Genomic DNA, 18,967 nt, shown 5'->3' with positions numbered 1-18,967 from the left:
CAAAACCTACAATCTGTTTCGTGAACGCGATGCCATCTTGAACACTGACGATGAGTTGATGGAAGACATGAAACGCCGTGGCGTGATGCACGTCCGGCGAATTATGCGCAAAGTCATCGGCCACGTGAGCATAAATTGTATCCTTCAAATTATCAGTGTTGCTAGGAAAAGTCAAGGTAACAACATATCGCTGCGATGTGAGGCTGTACATCCCGCCTCCCATGCGCTGCTATCAATGCCAGAGGTTCGGGCACATGGTATCTCGTTGCTCGAATCAATCTGTATGTGGTACATATGGCAGAGGAGCTCACGGCACGGAATAGTGCACAACTCCTTACAGCTGCCCTGGTCTTCATTTACCCCGAGATCGAAACTGCCCGGTATATCTCGGCGAGAAGAAGATTCAGCAGATCAAGACCCTGGATGGTCGTTCCTACCAGAAAGCGCGCCGTAATTTCAATTCTATGAATTCAAAGCCTAGACGCTGGACTACATGAAGTTAGCACGGAGTCTTCCAGGTTCATCCTTCCTATCTTCTAAACCTGTTACGATCGCTGCGCCCAAGGCGGCTGTTCCTCCTGCCAGCAACGCCGCAAAGAGTAAAAACTCGAAGTGGGGAACCACCCCAACGTCGCCCACAAGGAAATCTGTGCCGAGTGGAACTCCTAAGCTGGCACAGCAGTTCCCCAAAGAGGATGGTGAAAGCCGTGCCCACACCGGATGAGGCGGCACCGTCGACCAGGGCTGGAAAATTATCTCCCAGCCCGTCTAAACAAGAAAAGAAAGCCGAGAAGCTCATTACCCTTACCAGGCGCTCCCGCACTTCTGCTGCAAAGGGGGAATCATGCTCTCCATCTAGAGGGTATGAATCAGCACCAGCAGGTACGCCTGTACCTAAACCTGCGCGCTCCCCTCGTACGAGGAAATCCCGTCCCCAAAACGCGTCGAAGTTCTTAGACATCACTTCCCTCGTCTGTTGATGGCGGGATGGACATCGAGCTGTCACCTACATCTAGGGATGTAAATGTTTATATTGATGGTGTTTAGGTTTAGGAGCATATTGTTCCTCATAACCTAACACTCTCTTACTTAATCCACACTATGGCACGGTTACAGTGGTATAGTAACGGTCATCATAGGCATGTTGCTGAGCTGCGGCAGCTAATTACTGAGTTTTCTATTAGTATAGTCTGCATTGAGGAAACTAGTCTCACATCAGGCCATCATAAGGTCTTGAGCAATTCTCGAGTATACTCGACAGAACGATATTATGCTCACCGGGCGTCCGGTGGCGTGGGTATTTTTGTTCGTTCTGGTACCTATAGCGAAGAAGCTACCCTAAGAAGTCCACTAGAAGCAGTTGCGGTGCGTATACCACTGCCTGTCATAGCAAAAGTGTGTAACGTTAATTTTCCACCAGGCCAGCCTCTTAACATCAATGATGTCACTGATCTTATAGATCAGCTTCCAACTCCCTACCTCTTATTGGGAGATTTTAACGCCCATCACCCCATATGGGGCTCTGAAACGCCTTGCCCCAGAGGAAGGAAGTTTGAAACATTAGTAACAGGTGAACAAACTCATTTCAGTGCATATTACGGCATATACTCTCGCATAGTCGTCAGCCTATGCAGCTGAACGTTGGTTCCGCTGTTTCGGTGGAATACACACGACGATCTCTGTGACAGAGATCATTTTCCCATTATTCTCACTTTGATGAAACAAAAATCGTCGAGGCTCCTCCTCGGTGGATTCTTAAACATGTTGATTGCCCAAAGTTCACATCACTAACTGCCTTTAACGACGAGACCAGGCGGACCGTAGATGGCGATATAACTTACATAACACAAGTTATCCTTGCTGCTGCTGAGGAGCCCATTCCCTTTTTTCAGGGACTCCTCGCCGAAATCTCGTTCCTTGGTGGAACGAAGAAATTGCAGCAGCTGTCAAAGAACGCAGTCGCGCTCATAAACGCCATCGTAGGCAACAAAATGTGGCCAAATTTGTAACATTTAAGAAACACCGCGCTAAGGTCTGAGTCCTTATTCCAAACAGCAAGAATGCTTCGTGGGGTTGACATGTGTCGTCTATGAAGTCATACACTCAGTCATCTCAAACCTGGACTAAACTTCAAATATTCCAGGTATGCAAGGATCATCTCTAATACCGGGTGTTTCCAATGCAGGCAGTATCGTCACTGAACCGCTCGCGATTGATAAATATCTAGCCGGGCCGATGACCTCGATGTTAGGCCCCTTTAAACAACGAGCATCATCTTTAAACAACAAGCAAATATCTAGCCAGTCATTTCGCGGATGTGTCTGGCTCCGGGAATTACCATCGTGATTTCCTCGCTATGAAGCGGGAGGCAGAACATCATAATCTCAGTTTTGCCACTCAAGCTTCAGAGGACTATAACGTGACATTCAAAGAGTGGGAACTCCGCAGCCCCTTGGCGATTTGCAAAGACATGTCTTCTGAACCAGACAATGTCCATAATCAGATATTGAAACACCTTAAAGAGTCTGTTATATCCCCTTCGTATGTTTAACTGAATCTGGATAGAGGAGGAGTTTCCTTCTCAGTGGTGAGAGGGCATAGTCATTCCTGTCCTCAAGCCTGACAAAATTCTAAGTATGCTGGAAGTTACAGACCTATTTGTCTTACAAACTCTTGTGAAAGCTATTTGAGAGGATGGTAAATCGCCGGCTTGTGTGGTGTCTGGAGAAACGAAGACTTTTTTCCGAGTACCAATGTTGTTTCGAACCGCTCGCTCGACCACTGACCACTTGGTACGCCTGGAGAGTTCTATCCAGGATGCACTGCTCCGAAAACAGCATTTGGTGGCTGTTTTCTTTGACAAAATAGGCCTATGACACCAAATGGCAATATGGTATCCTTTCAGTCCTGAATCAATGGAGATTTCTAGGTAACTTGCCGGTATTTCTTGGGAAATTTTTGTCCCTCCGTCTATTCCGGGAGAGCATACTCACAATACCACGTTCAAGAAAATGGAGTCCCACAGGTATCGGCTCTCAGTGTCACTCTGTTCGCGTATTGTCGCTGCTGCTGGTTCAGCAGTATTACCGTCGCTACAAGTGCACGATAGCTCGCACAGTATGGCAGTCGCAGAGCGACAATTACACCAAGCTATTAGGAGAATGGAACAGTGGACTTTAAACATGGCTTTCAACCGCAAGGACCTCTGTTGTCCACATTTGCCGGAAACGCACTCTTCACTCGCACTTGACACTTGATTATTTCTTGGGCTCCTTGTCGATAGCAAATTATCGTGGGAGCAACACGCGCGGCAGTTAAAATTGCAATGCACTAAGAAGTTGAATATTTTGAAGTAACTTAGCAGCACATGAGGAGATCGGATTTTGCCTCATGTGGCCGGCCACAACTGGGATGGTGAGAAATCTGCACTGTCATCTGGTAGGGGATGTTGGGGTCTTCCTTTTGGGCCCCACGGATAGGGCCGGTCAATTCATCACTGGGAGGATAGCCTTTTTCTCACCAGGGGTAATGACACGGCCGAACAGTTGTAGTAGGTCGTATGATTATTATTTTTCAATTAATACTCAGTGGAGACGATGGACGTGACATGTAGGGACTGAGAATGACTACTGTGGTGACCCTTCCTAGGGAGTGTCACGTTTCCGGAGTATCTGATGGACCTCATGGCATGGCCAAGGAGTCTCGTGTTTTTCTTTTCGTTGTAAGTTTTTTGTGCATGTAACCGGGCATTGTGAACATCTATCGGGACTGAAAGCCTGTATTGTTCAATAAATCACTGTAGTGAAATGAAGTGTCGTATGGCTTTTAGTGCCGGGATATCGCAGGACGGGTTCGGCTCGCCACGTGCAGGTCTTTCTATTTGACACCCGTAGGTGACCTGCGCGTCGTGATGAGGATACACCCAGCCCCCGTGCCATTGGAATTAACCAATTAAGGTTAAAATCCCCGACCCAGCCGGGAATCGAACCCGGAACCCTCTGAACCGAAGGCCAGTACGCTCACCGTTCAGCCAACGAGTCGGATATCACTGTAGTAAAACAGAACTATTGCGTTCCTCCTACAGTGGTTCTGATCACAGGTAACGTAGACCTATGGTATGGCACACACAACGGCACACTCGCAGTTAACACACACACACATGGTGTTTCGCACATAGTAGTACTAACCCATGCTGCTTCTCATAAAGTGGTACTGCTCATACGTAACACAGGCCCATTCTGAACACGTTGGAATACACAAGATGACCCTCTATCATAAGCAACACTCACACCCATAGGTCCCTCAGATAATGGTACTGCTCCTATATAACGTATACCCATGGTTTTCTTCGCATTTTGGTACAAGTCGCAAGTAACGTCGGCCCACCTAATGCTACTTGGTCGGTCACATCCTATGACAGGCATCTGCGTCCCACACCCACAGCGGGTAAACACTGAAGGTTTTGTGAATAAAAATTGGTTCATTTCGAACTGTACACGAAAAACGTGTACAAGCTTATAACAACATATGAAAGAGAAAATTAGATAATTGAATTGAATTGAATTTACTGATGATGATTTACATGACACTGAGGCTGAAAATCCCCTTTATGTAGCGTCTCCGTATAATACAATACCGGTTTGTGAACACACTAACTACATTTTATAATATTAAAATAATAAATTAAACATTAAACTTAAAAAATTAAAATACAAATACCAAATCCAATAAATTAAAACATCAATTATGTAAGAAGTAAGAAAGTATATCATTAAACTTATTTATTATTTTAGACTACAAGAATCTAAAGAAAGGTTCTACTTTTAAAGACTTCAGGGATGTCATTAACATAAATAGAAAACAGAAACAATTTTCTTAGAAACATACGTATTTCTGATTGTTAGACACAAAAATATCTGATCTCAGCCCCTTGCGTCCTCCTCCAGGAAGGTAGATGTCAAGGACTGCTTTAGTTGGGTACAATTCCTGTCATTTGCCAAACGGTGAAGATTAAAGACGTTAAAGATACGGGATGCAGTGTAAACAATAGCTTTGTTAAATTTAGCAGTACGATGAAGGGGAATTTGAAGGGTAGTTTTTGTAAAACTATTATCTCTGTTATGTAATGACTCCATAGCTTTAAATTCAGTATAAAGGTAGGGTGGGGTCTTCAGTTTGAGAATTTTGTGCGTAGCAACGGCTTCTGATATTTCCCGTCGTTCATGGAGTTTCAACCATTGCAGCTGTATGTAATAGGGTGTTATGTGTTCATCACGCCTGGCATTTGTCACGTAACGAACACATGCATTTTGTACCCTCTGTAGTTGTATGTTCAAAGTTTCAGATAAGTCGTTGTATACGACTGATCCATAGCCAATTATGGGGATTATAAAATTTTGAAGAAGTAGTTTTCGCATAAAAGGTGGTGTACATGACACGTTACGTTTCAAAATATGCATGGATGACACAACTTTTCTGCTTACATTTGACGTATGATCAGACCGGGAATGGGGTTCTGTCGAAAATTAGTCCTAGATTTTTAACGGTGTCACTATAATGGATATCTGTATCTAGAATGTTTATTTCTGGGAGGGATTTGAGATCAACAGTTTTCAGGAGTTTTGTGTAACCTATGCAAATAAGCTGGATCTTAGCCATATTTAATTGGAGGTTATGATTTGCGCTCCATTCGATCATTCGAGAGATATCATGGTCAAAATGCATTATATAAGAAGGTGCGTTAGTGGGACTGAAGTGGAAGTAAGCTTGTAAGTCACCAGCATACATGTAAAAGGTTCTACTTTTAAAGACTTCAGGGATGTCATTAACATAAATAGAAAAGCATGAAGGACCGAAGACTCATCCTTGTGGTACGCCACAGTTTACTGATTCCCAGATAGAGGATCGTCCGTCAACAAACGTGACTCTTTGTGATCTACTTGATAGATATGATTCAAGCACGACAGAGCACTCTGCGAGAAACCAATTGACTTCAACTTTGCAAGAAACAACTCATGATTAGCAGAGTCAAATGCCTTAGAGAAATCAAGGAGACATAAGATAGTTAAATGCCTCTTATCGGTGGCCACGCGTATATCATCCGTAATAGTAATAGTACTATGGCCCTTGTTGAAGCCGGATTGGTAGGGATATTCAAATATCTGCTCATGAACAATTCTTTCTAGTGCCTTACTAAGTGCACAGAGGATGTTGACAGGCCTAAAATCACTACAAACTGCTGGAATTTTCTTTTTGGGCACGCTTCCATTCTGAGGGATACACTCCATTCTGCAGAGAGAAGTTAAATAAATGCATAAGGGCAGGAAGAAATATGTCAATGCAGTTAGAAATCATGGATATTGAGATATTATCTGGACCTTTAGTTTTAGTTCGAATTGATATGACTGTTTTTATACCTGTGAAGGGTGTACGTACATGAAATAGAATTTATCTCTGTTACTTGGAGTGAGAGATCTATGATGTTCGGCAGTTTCTGATACTTTCGGACAGTTGAAGTTAGAGACTGATGCCATATAATATTCACTTGATTCAGATGGAGTAACAGGCATCTGGTTATCCAGAGACTGACTGACTCCAATACCAAATGATTTTGCAGCACGCCAAGAAGCTGAGGTGCTCTTACAGTTACGGAAGATGTTGTACGTATACTTCACTTTAGTGTTTCTAATGACTTGTTTTGTCTCATTACGCAGGACCCTGAATTGCTCGTAATCATCTGGAAGTTTTGTTTTAATAAATTCCTTCCTAGCTCTGTCCCGTTTACTTATCAATTCCTTAATACGCTTATTGAACCATGGTGTTGACTGGTGTTTTACGAGAATTCATTTTGGGGGCGCATGCTTGTCATAAAGAGAAAGTACAAAGCTGTTTAGACTGGAAGAAACACATTCCAGGGTAGTAATTCAGCGTTAACACGAAACTTGTTTACGTCAAATTTACTGAAGTCACGAACATGAATTGTTTTATGAATTTGTTTTGGAGTGGATAAAGTCAGCAAGTCATGACCAGAAAAACAGGCAGCTGGTTCCTGTCCGTATTCTACTACCAACTCATTGCAGTTGGATGAGATTATGTCTAGAGGGCTGTCGGAAATGGCAGTATGGAAGGTTAGATTGAATGGAAGGCAGTCGAGGTTATAAACGTTGAGCCCAAGACGTATGTTTTCGCTTTCAAACGTCCCAGTTCCGAAACGAGCATTAACATCGCCCACAACGAATACATATTTATAATTCATAACATGAGAATACAAATCGTTCAAGAATGTATCCATGAACCCTACTTTTGGTTGACGATATATACAAGCGAAAAGTGTCTGAAAGGGCTAACTCAGGTTTCTTACTTTACTCTCCAGGAGATTTGCTAAGTACACTACATTTTGTGCTGTTCTTCAAGTAAACTGCAACACCGAATAATACCAAAAGTACATCTTGTCAGTGAAAGTTACAAATTTGAGTCCGCAGTGTTTGCATCTAATAAAAACAAATAAAATTATAAATCGTACATCAGCCATTCACCAAACTTGATAGTTGATGAAAATTGTTCCAATTAATTAACATTGAAATGAATAAATAAAACTATGTGAACATTTTAAATAACTTCTATTTACAATATACGATGCCAACGGCCTTACCAAGTTGAATACAGCGGTTCTCGTCCTATCATCGCAGTTAAGCAACACAGGGTGTGGTCAGTACTTGGATGGTTGATCGCTTGAGAACACCACGTGCCGTTGGCTCAGGTCCCTTTGCCGGCCCCGCGGTATGGGGTTACCGTGCCTGTCTCTTACCCGGAGGGCCCGGGTTCGATTCCTGGCAAGGTGAGCGATTTTTGCCTTGATCTGAGAGCTGGTTCGAATTCCACTCAGCCTAGGTGATTACAATATTGACGGTGAGATGGCGGCCCAGTCTAGAAAACCAAGAATAACGGCCGAGAGGATGCGACGTGCTGACCACACGACAAGTGAGCAGCGTCGCTTGGAAGGCCAAGGCTGTTGCGCTATGGGGTTTGGTTCCAATACATTATAGATATATCGAGTACAGCCTACCACTCCTTTTTCAAATCCACACATGTACACTTTCCTAATTAAAGGCGCTTTTCGTACCGCTCACAGGTAATATTTCCATCGTCGTCCTGTGAACTCCTCTCATTAACAGCTAACTGCCATTGCAAAATAGATGTTGTGTAGTCCTTGAGCGACTTCAACAACATTACCTTTTTCCGAAATCGAAGTAGGACAGGTTCCTCGGAGCACTGCAAGTCACAGTACTGAGCAACCCGTTGTCTGTCTCGGTATTTGTGCGAATAGTTTGTTGAAATGTCTTGATTGTATAAAAGTTATCGTTTAATAAATAATCTTTCTTTCGTTATTTGTTTCTTTCTTTCTTAATCCATTCTCCCTACAGGGTTGGTTTTTCCCCGGACTCTGCGAGAGTCCCACCTCTACCGCCTCAAGCGCAGTGAATAATAATAATAATAATAATAATAATAATAATAATAATAATAATAATAATAATAATAATAATAATAATAATAATAATAATAATAATAATAATGCGAGGTCCTCATTGGGAAACCCCTGCCAATATTTAGAGAACTTAGTTCGCAATACGTCTAACGTACGCACTTTCCAGACGTGTAGAGTAGCTTCATGCGTGATAGATCTTAGGTCACAACCGTAAGTGAAGTGTCATGCTTAATTGAGATGTTGAATTAACTTAGTAGAGAATAATATATAGGGGGTGAATTTTTACAAGGGTATGTGATCATTGAGGTCTTTATGGTTATTTTTTTCCTGCGAGGTGCATTTCTATTGCTTGCTTCATCTTCGATGTGTGAAATGTTTGTTTTTTCGTCGCACCGACACAGAAAGGTCTCATAGCAACGACGGGATAGGAAAGGCCTAGAAGTTGGAAGGAAGCGTCCGTGACCTTAATTAAGTTACAGCCCCAGCATTTGCCTGGTGTGAAAATGGGAAACCACGGAAAACCATCTTCATGGCTGCCGACAATGGGATTCGAACCCACTATTTCCCGGATGCAAGTAAGATGTTAAGATGTGCGTTGATGTGTCTGAATTAGTGGGAGTTGTCATGTCCATGTTCACCGAAGGCTGAGCATCAACTACATCTAATGGTGATTTTCTTTTCGTCTGGCGGGGAATTAAGGTTGTATTTGGTCGTTATGTGACACTGTAGTTTGGTTCGTTCCATGCGAACTCGTATGCTCCTAATCTGTAGGAAAACTCATTTAACTTGCATTTATTTTTGTGACTAATCCATGTGAAGGAGGAGAAGTGGCAGGCTATTCCATTCTCCCACAACCCAAGATCAATGACGCAGACAACGAAGTAATGGAAGACGTCTCTTCGTGACAAAAGAAACTATTATTTTCCACCGTCTGCGTATCGACCACAGTAAAGCCACGAACTCCTACCTTTTGAGAAGTGAAGATCCACTAAACTGACTTTAGGACACGTCCTCAAAGAGCACGCGCAACTGGCGGATCTGCGAAGGAATTAACACCATGTCCCTCATTTTATAAATGGCGAGCAATCGGTAGAACTTGGTGGGGCTGCGGTCTATTTTATCATTTTAAATTGAATATTATCTAATCATGTTCTAGACTAGTCATTAAAATTGCCTCCATATTTCGATAATTTTTGGGACCAAAAGTTACACATTTGAACAGCTTGGAATGTATCGTCATAAGAGAGTGTGTCTATGTTTCGGTATTATAGCACTCGCATGCGGACATATTAAGGAAGAAAATAATACAGTTAAGAAAGCGACATTAATTTAAAATAGGGTAATAACCGAGGACAACCAGATAGGATGAAGTGGAGAATGAAATGTCCCTCACTAAATTGTGATGATATGAGTTACGGATTTAAGGAAGCGCTAACAGAGGAGAAATTTAGGCACAGGGATTCTTATTTAAAGTTAAAAACTTCATCGTTGATCCGTATTGAACTGAGAATCACAATGTTAAAAAGAGAGATGTTCCACCTATTCAAACTGTTTCACAAATTAATGTTGCAACATGTTTAATTTGGTTTGTGACCGGTTTCGACACATATCGATGTCATCATCAGCGGATAGAAAAAACATGGCAAGAAGTCAACACAAAAAAAAATTAAAGGGTAACTGTAACACTTATGACACTTTCTTGAAGAATTAATAATCGAAGTTCATGTAGCACTTTTCAATGAAGATAATTTTTGTAGGGATCGTAGGTTCTTGAGCACTCTTGCTGTAGATCTTGAGGTTAATTTTACCTCATAAGTGTCACAAGTGTTACAGTTATCCTTTAATGTTTTTTGTGTGTTGACTTCTTGCCATATTTTTTCTATCGGCTGATGATGACATAGATATGTGCCGAAACCGGTCCCAAACCATATTAAACATGTTGCAACATTAATTTGTGCAACAGTTTATTATTGTATTGAATAGATGGAACATCCCTCTTTTTAGCATTATGACAGGGATTCTTAGGAAAACAGATAAGAAGATAACTTGGTGTTATTACTTAAGCCTAAAGAGGCAAGACAGAGGCAAGAAATTAAAGCATAAAGTATAAGTTGAAGAGTAATACAGTACAAATTATTGCAAATGCCAGGAAAGACCTTACGATGTGAAATAATGGGCTAGACTCAAATATTAAATATTAACAGCCACCCTTAGTGCTACCCGATTGTAATCTCCAACGGTATTCTCGCAGAATGGCAGCTTGACGTCTCTCTCGCCTTCTACCCAACGAACTACCACTAATTTCCAGGAATGATGACGAAAATGGCATTACGTTAGTTAACTCTCTGCTGGCAAGTACCCGGAGACGTTGTCATGGTAACCTGTAGGTTCGTTGTCGGTCACTCAGTGCAGAGCATGAGACCCGCAGAAAATAGTAATTTTCTCCGTCATTTGAAGAGTAAGTGAAATTATGTGCACAACAAAATTAGTTTTAAAACGAAGGTCGTTTCACACGGATTTTACGGAAAATCAATAGTATAAGAGAAAATGGAAGAAACCTGTTCTGGTTTTACTACAAACCCTTGGATGCGAATACACTAAATATGAAGTTTGGTCGAGATGATGGAACAAATAAACAGATAGGAAAGCTAAATACGGTTTAAGTTGACCTAAAGGGGATAAATATCTTTAAACTTGGCAAAACAAAGGAAGTTACAGACAGCGGACCTCTACAAATTCATTTATATTGTAGATTAGGTTTCAAACTTCACGTATTATTAATGTCTTTTTCAAATTTTTAGTGTCTTTTCTTCAGTTTTTGAAATTTATAATCAGCGTTTTAAAATGCAAGGTTTTGTGATTAATTTGACTCTAGTTTTATGATAGGAAAATTTTTAAATCAATAATTTAACGAGTTTTGACCAGATTTAATTAATTTCTTAATGACTTTTATCCAAATAAGGCAATGATTCATACTCCGTCTGGTTTATTAATTATCATTCACTTCATGGACCGATGACCTCGCTATCCCTCCCCCATGTCGCGATAGCTTCTCGAAGGAAAGAGTCTATTGTACTGAGGATATCAACAAAATGCGCGAGGAAATTAATTAGCATCTGATGAAAGCCCGGAAGAGAGATAAGGACTGGCCGATACTTCAAGGATATTCTGTATGTTCTGAGTGGTAAAGAGATCTATGAGAGATAAGGAAGGAATTATTACTATAATTACAGGGGGGCATGTTCAAGGCATGCCCTTAGACCCAACAATTAGTTGCAGTTTTCAAGACGGCAAGAGTTCAAGTAGAAATTTTGAAATATCTCTATTATATCATAAATATCCTCCCCTGCGAACCATGTGACCTTGCCGCGGTGGGGAGGCTTGCGTGTCCCAATGAAGCAGATAGCCGAGCCGCAGGTGCAACCATATCGGATGGGTATCTGTTGAGAGACCAGACTAAGGAATGGATCATCGAAAGGGGGGTAGCAGCCTTTCGGTAGTCGCAAGGGCGGCAGTCTAGATGATTGACTGATACGGCCTTGTAATAATTAGAGCAGATGTAGGATGCAATAGTTACGTAGAAATGAAAAGGTTAGCACAGGATAGGGTGGCATGGAGCGCTGCATTAAACCAGTCTATGGACTGATGACTCAAACAACCCATCTATACATATAAACTAAGAGTTTTGTCTGTACATTGCTCAGAATTTGAAAAGAATGGTATTTCTGTGTCGGTCATGCCCATAGTAACAAAAAAATGTACTTTTTACTTTTCCGTAATTTCTGTCTGTCTGTCTGTCTGTCTGTCTGTCTGTCTGTCTGTCTGTCTGTCTGTCTGTCTGTCTGTCTGTCTGTCTGTCTGTCTGTCTGTCTGTCTGTCTGTCTGTCTGTCTGTCTGTCTGTCTGTCTGTACACGCATCACGAGAAAACGGCTGAAGAGAATTCAATGAAAATCGGTATGTAAAGTCGGGAGATGAGCCGCTACAATCTAGGTCATAAATTATTTTATTCACACTGAGTCAAATGGTAGTTTAGGGGAAGGCCTTAAATTTAATTATCGAATATTTATATTATTAGTGGTCGTGTCGATAAATACTATATAGCTAAAGTTATATAGAATTAAATTTCCAATCAATTATGTCTTATACATTTTTACCGTACCGGCTCTGATAACACAGATATTAATGAATTTGTATTTTTGTTTTTAATTCCATATCAACGCCGAGCCACGAGAAAGTGGGTTAACAGAATTTAATGAGAACCGCTATATATAGTCGGGGAATAAGAAACTACACTCTAGGCTGTAAATAATTTTATTCGCCCGAGATAAAATGGTAGTTTAGGGGAAGGCTCCTAAAATTTACTTTTTAAATACCAGTACCTATATTATTGGTGCTATCGAAAAGTACTACATAACAAAGGTTATAGACAATACAATTTCCGATCATTTATGTTTCATTCGGTTTTACTGTACCGACTATGATAAGAGTGGTATTTCAGAAGGCCTACAATATCGAAAGCGCATAACACTGATCAACAATAACTTTATATTGACCATTGTTTGTTGTGATGTTCTTCGTTTCTTATGGTGCCGCTCAACTCCGATAGATGGGATTACTACTGCGTACCGAGGATAACAGCCCGACTGAACACTGGCGGGTAATCGCTGGGGAGTTGGATACTGCAGGTACGTAACACACTGGTTCATCATAGTATTCCAGCTATTCGATCCCTACTCTGACGCGCTGTTTTGAATGAGCTGTATGCACACGTACGGCAGAGGCTCACTTAGTAGTAGTAGTATTAGCAGCAGAAGCAGCAGCAGTAGTAGTAGTAGTAGTAGTAGTAGTAGTAGTAGTAGTATGACCTGGTCTAGAATTACAATTTAAGCCTATTTCAAATTATAGCAACACAATTCACTAAATCACTAAAATGTCAACACTGAAAAGAGCCGTTTCTTAAGAAAAGCTTCTTCCTCTTCACGTTTATTAAATTCTACATTCATTTAATTGCAAATTAGCAGTGAAGAGGGGGCTTCTCCTCTGGCTTGGAGGAAAAAATTGCCTCCAAGTCAGATAGATTTTTCCGTTGCCATTATAGTGAATTGAGATTTTCCTACTCATCTGGTACTCCTAGGAAACAGATTAGTAAAAGGGCATAGTTTTTGCCCTGGGACTCTCCACTATTCGCCTCCCCTCCCCCCCCCCCCCGTCACACCGCCGAAAAAAGACGAAGAGTGTTCACCGATCAGAGCTGTCTGCGGCTTGGTCATTCCAGCTCTGGAATTCCAGCATAGTACTGTTGGTTAAAAGTGAGAAATTGTGTGGTCTTTCATGTGATTGAGTATTTCATATGAAAGCATTGCTTTTAATCGCGCCATTCCTACTGACGTAATTGCAGCTGACCTATGTTCATTTCAGTTGGGAAAACCATTAAGACAGTCTTTCTAAGGATGTAAAATGACTGGTGGAGATTGAGTGTCTGCCATTATAATGAAAACTCCCCAACCTGATGGTGACTGATGGTAGGCAAGCGGGCCTATCATTACAATGAAAATTCCCCAACACAGTCTTCATATGAGAAAAGACGTTTGGTGACTTCCCCGTCGCGTTTCTAGGGTAACGTTAAGAGATATGCAATTTAATACAATCTTGCTCACAACGTGTACACTACCTAGCCTAGAATTCTGTATACAATGTAGAATTCCGTAGCGAAGCACGGGTACATCAGCTAGCCATATATATTGCTAAACAAGTAATTAAAGTCCTCCGTTCAATGTGTTGTAACAATAAAGGAGTAGCCAAATATTCTTATCTAGAATGTTATAAAGTGATCTCATCAATACTGGTCGGACATTCAAAATTATTTACTGTAGGGTCTGTATATTTTGCCACAAGACTTTCATTTTCATTTTTAAAAAATTCCTGCCAATTTTATGCACTGAAACTTCGTATTCCTGTTAGTCTTACGACAGGCAGCGGATAGCGTGGGTGTTATTCTACTGCCAGGGGCATCAAGCACAATGTACCAACAGCAGGGCTGAGACCGCCAGCCTTCTGAGCCTCACTTGCTGAGTTCGATACTGATTTCATCAACCGGTATTTCAAGGTGCCTTGTATCGGTAAATCTTCCGGCACGTAAATGAACTCTGGCGGCACAAAATTGTGGCACCTTTGTTTTTCCAAAAACCGTAAACATAGTTAGTTGGATATAAAACCAAAAACATTGCAACAAAATAATTTTACACAGACTGAATAACGGAGATGTTGAGCTCCTCGACAGAAACTAACAGGCAAATGAGATTGCTTCAGAAATGAACGCAGTTTCTTTGGCTATAACAATAATGGAAACTCGCTACTGTGCTTTCAATGACGTTCCTTCTAATGATGTTATCTTCATTAATTTATGGCCCAATTTCTTGAAATGTCTTATTACTCAAGGACTTTCTATCTCTCTCTCCATCAAATTTCCTGTACAAATTCTCTCCCTCTCGGTCTTGAATCACCTCAAGTCACCCTCCATCAAAGCTCAGACTAGTTTGTTTTCTTTCCGGAGAAGTTCTTCCAATTATTGTATTTGTCTCGTTTTTTTTCGGTCAATAAATGTCGACTACATTTAGTAAACATCCCCAAGTTATATTTATTATTCCTTTTTCCTCATATATTTCGTAGTGAATTGGTACATTAGAAAGGTGCCCTCTTAATACTTCTTGGAGCATTTTTCTTTATATTTTGTTTCACATATCCATCATTCTTATTCTTTGCATGAGTAAGGTTTGAATTACACACATGAAAATATAGAAACTCATTTCCATACGTGAAAACGTTACAAATCTCCAACCTCGGGGCTCAAAAAATGATGAGTTCTAAAAATGGATATAATTTTTCTAGATCTGTTCCTCGAATCACTGGACTAAATCATCCATTCCGTCCCTTACCCTGTTGCGGAAAGTTAGTAATAATTTCCACGCAATGTGTTCTAGGTAACCATAAAAACTTGCATTCGGGAGATAGTGGGTTCGAACGCCGCTGTCGGCACCCCTCAAGATGATTTTCCGTGGTTTCCCATTTTTACACCAGGCAAATGCTGGGCCACGGCCACTTCCTTCCCACTCCTAGCCCTTTCCTATCCTTGTAACCAAAAAATCTAAATCCTCAGGACAGGAGGTTCATTGGATCCTGAATCTGATATATCGAGACTAGATCCCTTATTCTTCTCCTCCAGTAGAGTACGTGGGACTGCACAGCACAGGCTAGATTCCTCGGTCTGCTGCATACAGAGCTCCAGTAGTGTGATTAAATGTCATAAAGGTACTACTCATACGGCCAGTGGTTCTGCAGGAGCATTGCTAGACTTCGTACTTCCCCGAGGCCCCTGATCATATCACGGGTCGAGAAGTCTGGTTCTGCTCTTCATAATAGCCTCTTCAGCAGCACCACAAGAAATAGCAACCGAGAATACCAAAATATACACCTACGCAGACGAGATGGTAGTTACCCTTGGAAACGACGAAAACCATATTCAGCCTGAAGTTCGGATTAGAGGTGATATGGAAAAACCTAAAAAGGAAAAATCTAGAATACATATAAAAGGACAGAGCTCACTTCCTGAAAAGTGATCTTAATCTATCACAGTAAAAACCTCACATCTCACCTACGTGCTACCAAAGGAACAGTTCTTCATAGAAGAACTTCGCCTAGACCTGCTCCTGCCAGTCACCGAACCCTACAAAGATCTGCTAAGAGAACTCACCAAGAAGAAACAAGAGAGATGGCCGGAGTTCTTTGCTACGGATGCGAAGATCTACGACACATCATGATCCATGGATCACACCACCGAATATCCACAACAGAGAGATACCGTAACCCAGAAGACAAGTGCGTGTAATGTGCAACCTCACTAACAGACTTCTGTAAGACACAAAACGGATTAAATATAAAATACGCGATTTACTCGATATTAGCCTATCTCTTATAACATGGTCTGTATGTCTGTCATGAAGTCTGATTCTTTAAAGGTTCGCCTTCTGAACTCAACGCGACAAGACTGAATCCCAGCAGCACATTCCCAATAAAACAACAATACTGTTTTAGACCACTCAGGAATCATAAACTAGTATCATTTCTGGTAGAGTCCCATTAGTATAAGATTCGTCCATCGAGTTGCAAGAGACTATTTGGAATTTTCTAAGTGAAAATAATGATTAAATATACTTAAAAATACTTAAATATCACCTAAAATTATCTTTTGTCATCACCTTGGAGGGTGGTTAGAGCCCCAAATAGCACCAACAAAGGTTATGCAGTTGAAAGGAAAGCTATAAAAAATCGGATGTTGGCCTCATAATAACACGTACTAGGCAAGATGAGGTTTGAATTGGTTTTCCATTGCTTTCCTCACTGGGCTGGAAAATGTAGTGTAACCACTGAACCTATGAGTAGCACCTTCCATAACATCCAGCCGTGCAGCTTACATACTGTCACGGGGACAAACGAAGAACACACCCACGGTATCCCCTGCCTGTCGTAAGAGGCGACTGAAAGAACCGACGACGGGGTAATGGTTTAGGAGCCATGAGATTACCTATGATTAGTACCACGTTGTGAGGAACGCCATGAGTCTACGTTACCTGTCGGGGCCAGTGACATGGATTGTGGACTCCTTTTGGAAAACAAGCATGATCTTGCTTTGGACGCGGTCTCTTGTTCCCTTTTATTATTTTATGCGAGTCGGATCCACTGACGTGATTAAGTTCATAAACAATTTTGGTCGCCGTTTTTTGAATTCTAGCCACAGGATGATATTTTAACATTTTGGTAATCATATCATTGTGTCTCATCACGTACCATTAGCTGCCGATGACCTAGATGTTAGGCACCTTCAGAAAACAATCATCATCATCATCATCTCGGCCACAAGTGCTATCGAGACAGCATCATTTTTCTGTGCTATGTGCCTGGAGACAGGTGCAAAAATACTGTATCCATTAACAGAAAACCATAGGCAGGCACATCATAAATAACTATATCGTGTCTTTCTTGGCGTTTGCTTAACGTGATTTTCTGAATTTCTTTTGTTGGAACTTCGTTTTTTCATAAAGCATGGACGTGACTAATAACTCGGCCGCTGTTACATGAAACTAAAATATTACTTATTTTCTCATTACTTCTGTTGGGATGTTATGAGGACGCGAGTCAGCACACACTTTACCCGCTTCGTCACGGTGTCAAATACAAACTTAAAAGTAGTGCTTTAATAAATTTGGCAAATTCCCGTTTACTAGACCTTTATTCCGCTAAGTGTATGCACTACTTTATACATTATACAAAGAAAAACACTCAATCAGCTATGCAAAAGCAACAGAGAAGCAAAAGATCCCCGAAGATGGTAATATCACATTTTCAACCCAAAATATCATTCTTTCGGTGGCAGATCACTGCTGTGGCATGCTTCGACAAGTGAAGGCATCCAATTTATTTAGGATATAGTAATAGTCAGTTTCTGACTGTTAGCAGGAGCATTGGCAAGGTGTGCGTTAGATACATTCCTTCATGCCATGAATGTTCAACAGGGTTCATGCCTGCAGAAGATGCCGCCTTGCCAAACCATTCGTTGTAGACAATGCCTCTTAAGGATTTGATTGGCCAGGTTGGATTGATCGGAAAGAGAACGATGAGACTACTTTTAATTAGTACCACAGCGCAGGGAACACCATGGGTCGCTTCCACTTGCGCGTAGTACCACTATGTTAGGTACAAAATAGGTTTGTGATTAGTAGCGACAGGGTGTGCTGTAGGCCTTTACAATACCTGTGATTAATACCACTACATGAATGACACCATGGTTCTGGCTTGCCTGTAATTAGTACCCGCTATATGCGGCCACGAACCTACAACTCTGGCGTAGCAGGGGGAGAGGTGATACTCCGACGTGGCGCGTCCCAGGTGACGGATAGAGGGGTCCTAACCGGCTTTCCGGCGGACTTGAGGGAAATAAAATACCTGTCCAGGGCCAGACACACTACCCCCTGAGGGTGGGGGACACAGATGAAGAATACACACACGGTATCCCCTGCCTGTCGTATGAAGTGATTAACAGGCGCGACCTTGACACGGCTATGGATTGCGACTTGATAACATGTGTTGGACTTCCTGTGGATGGAGTGGGGTGTGATGTGGTGAATACATTCACAGGTAATCCCTGTCGGTCGTAGAAAACGATTCAAAGGGTCATGTGGCCATGGTCCCCTCCATATAATTTATTGTTTTTGAGGGATAGTTGTAGACAGATTCAAAATCTTTGATGTGCGTGCTGCTCGGAGATGGGCCACTTAAGTGTGCGATTACGCCCGAAAGCCCGCGCAGTTACCACCCAGGGATCGGCGGGTGGGGGCGTCATGTATCCGTCTGAAGACACAGGTCCACTCACAGTTGAATGCCAGAAGGACATATTATTAATTTTTTTCTCTATATTTAGTGCTCTG

The 18,967-nt window shown here is 41.6% G+C and overlaps 1 protein-coding gene and 1 pseudogene across 1 annotated transcript in view; both read left to right on the top strand.

Moving 5' to 3' along the window:
- LOC136872117 (uncharacterized) overlaps positions 1 to 18,967 on the top strand; it is a 740,234-nt gene that overhangs the window by 357,102 nt on the left and 364,165 nt on the right. The gene's annotated exons all lie outside the window — the stretch shown is intronic.
- LOC136873009 (5S ribosomal RNA) lies at positions 7,638 to 7,756 on the top strand (annotated as a pseudogene).

Source organism: Anabrus simplex, chromosome 4 (assembly GCF_040414725.1).
Source record: "Anabrus simplex isolate iqAnaSimp1 chromosome 4, ASM4041472v1, whole genome shotgun sequence".
NCBI classification, from domain to species: Eukaryota; Metazoa; Arthropoda; class Insecta; order Orthoptera; family Tettigoniidae; genus Anabrus; species Anabrus simplex.
This window is presented reverse-complemented; position numbering and strand designations above follow the sequence as displayed.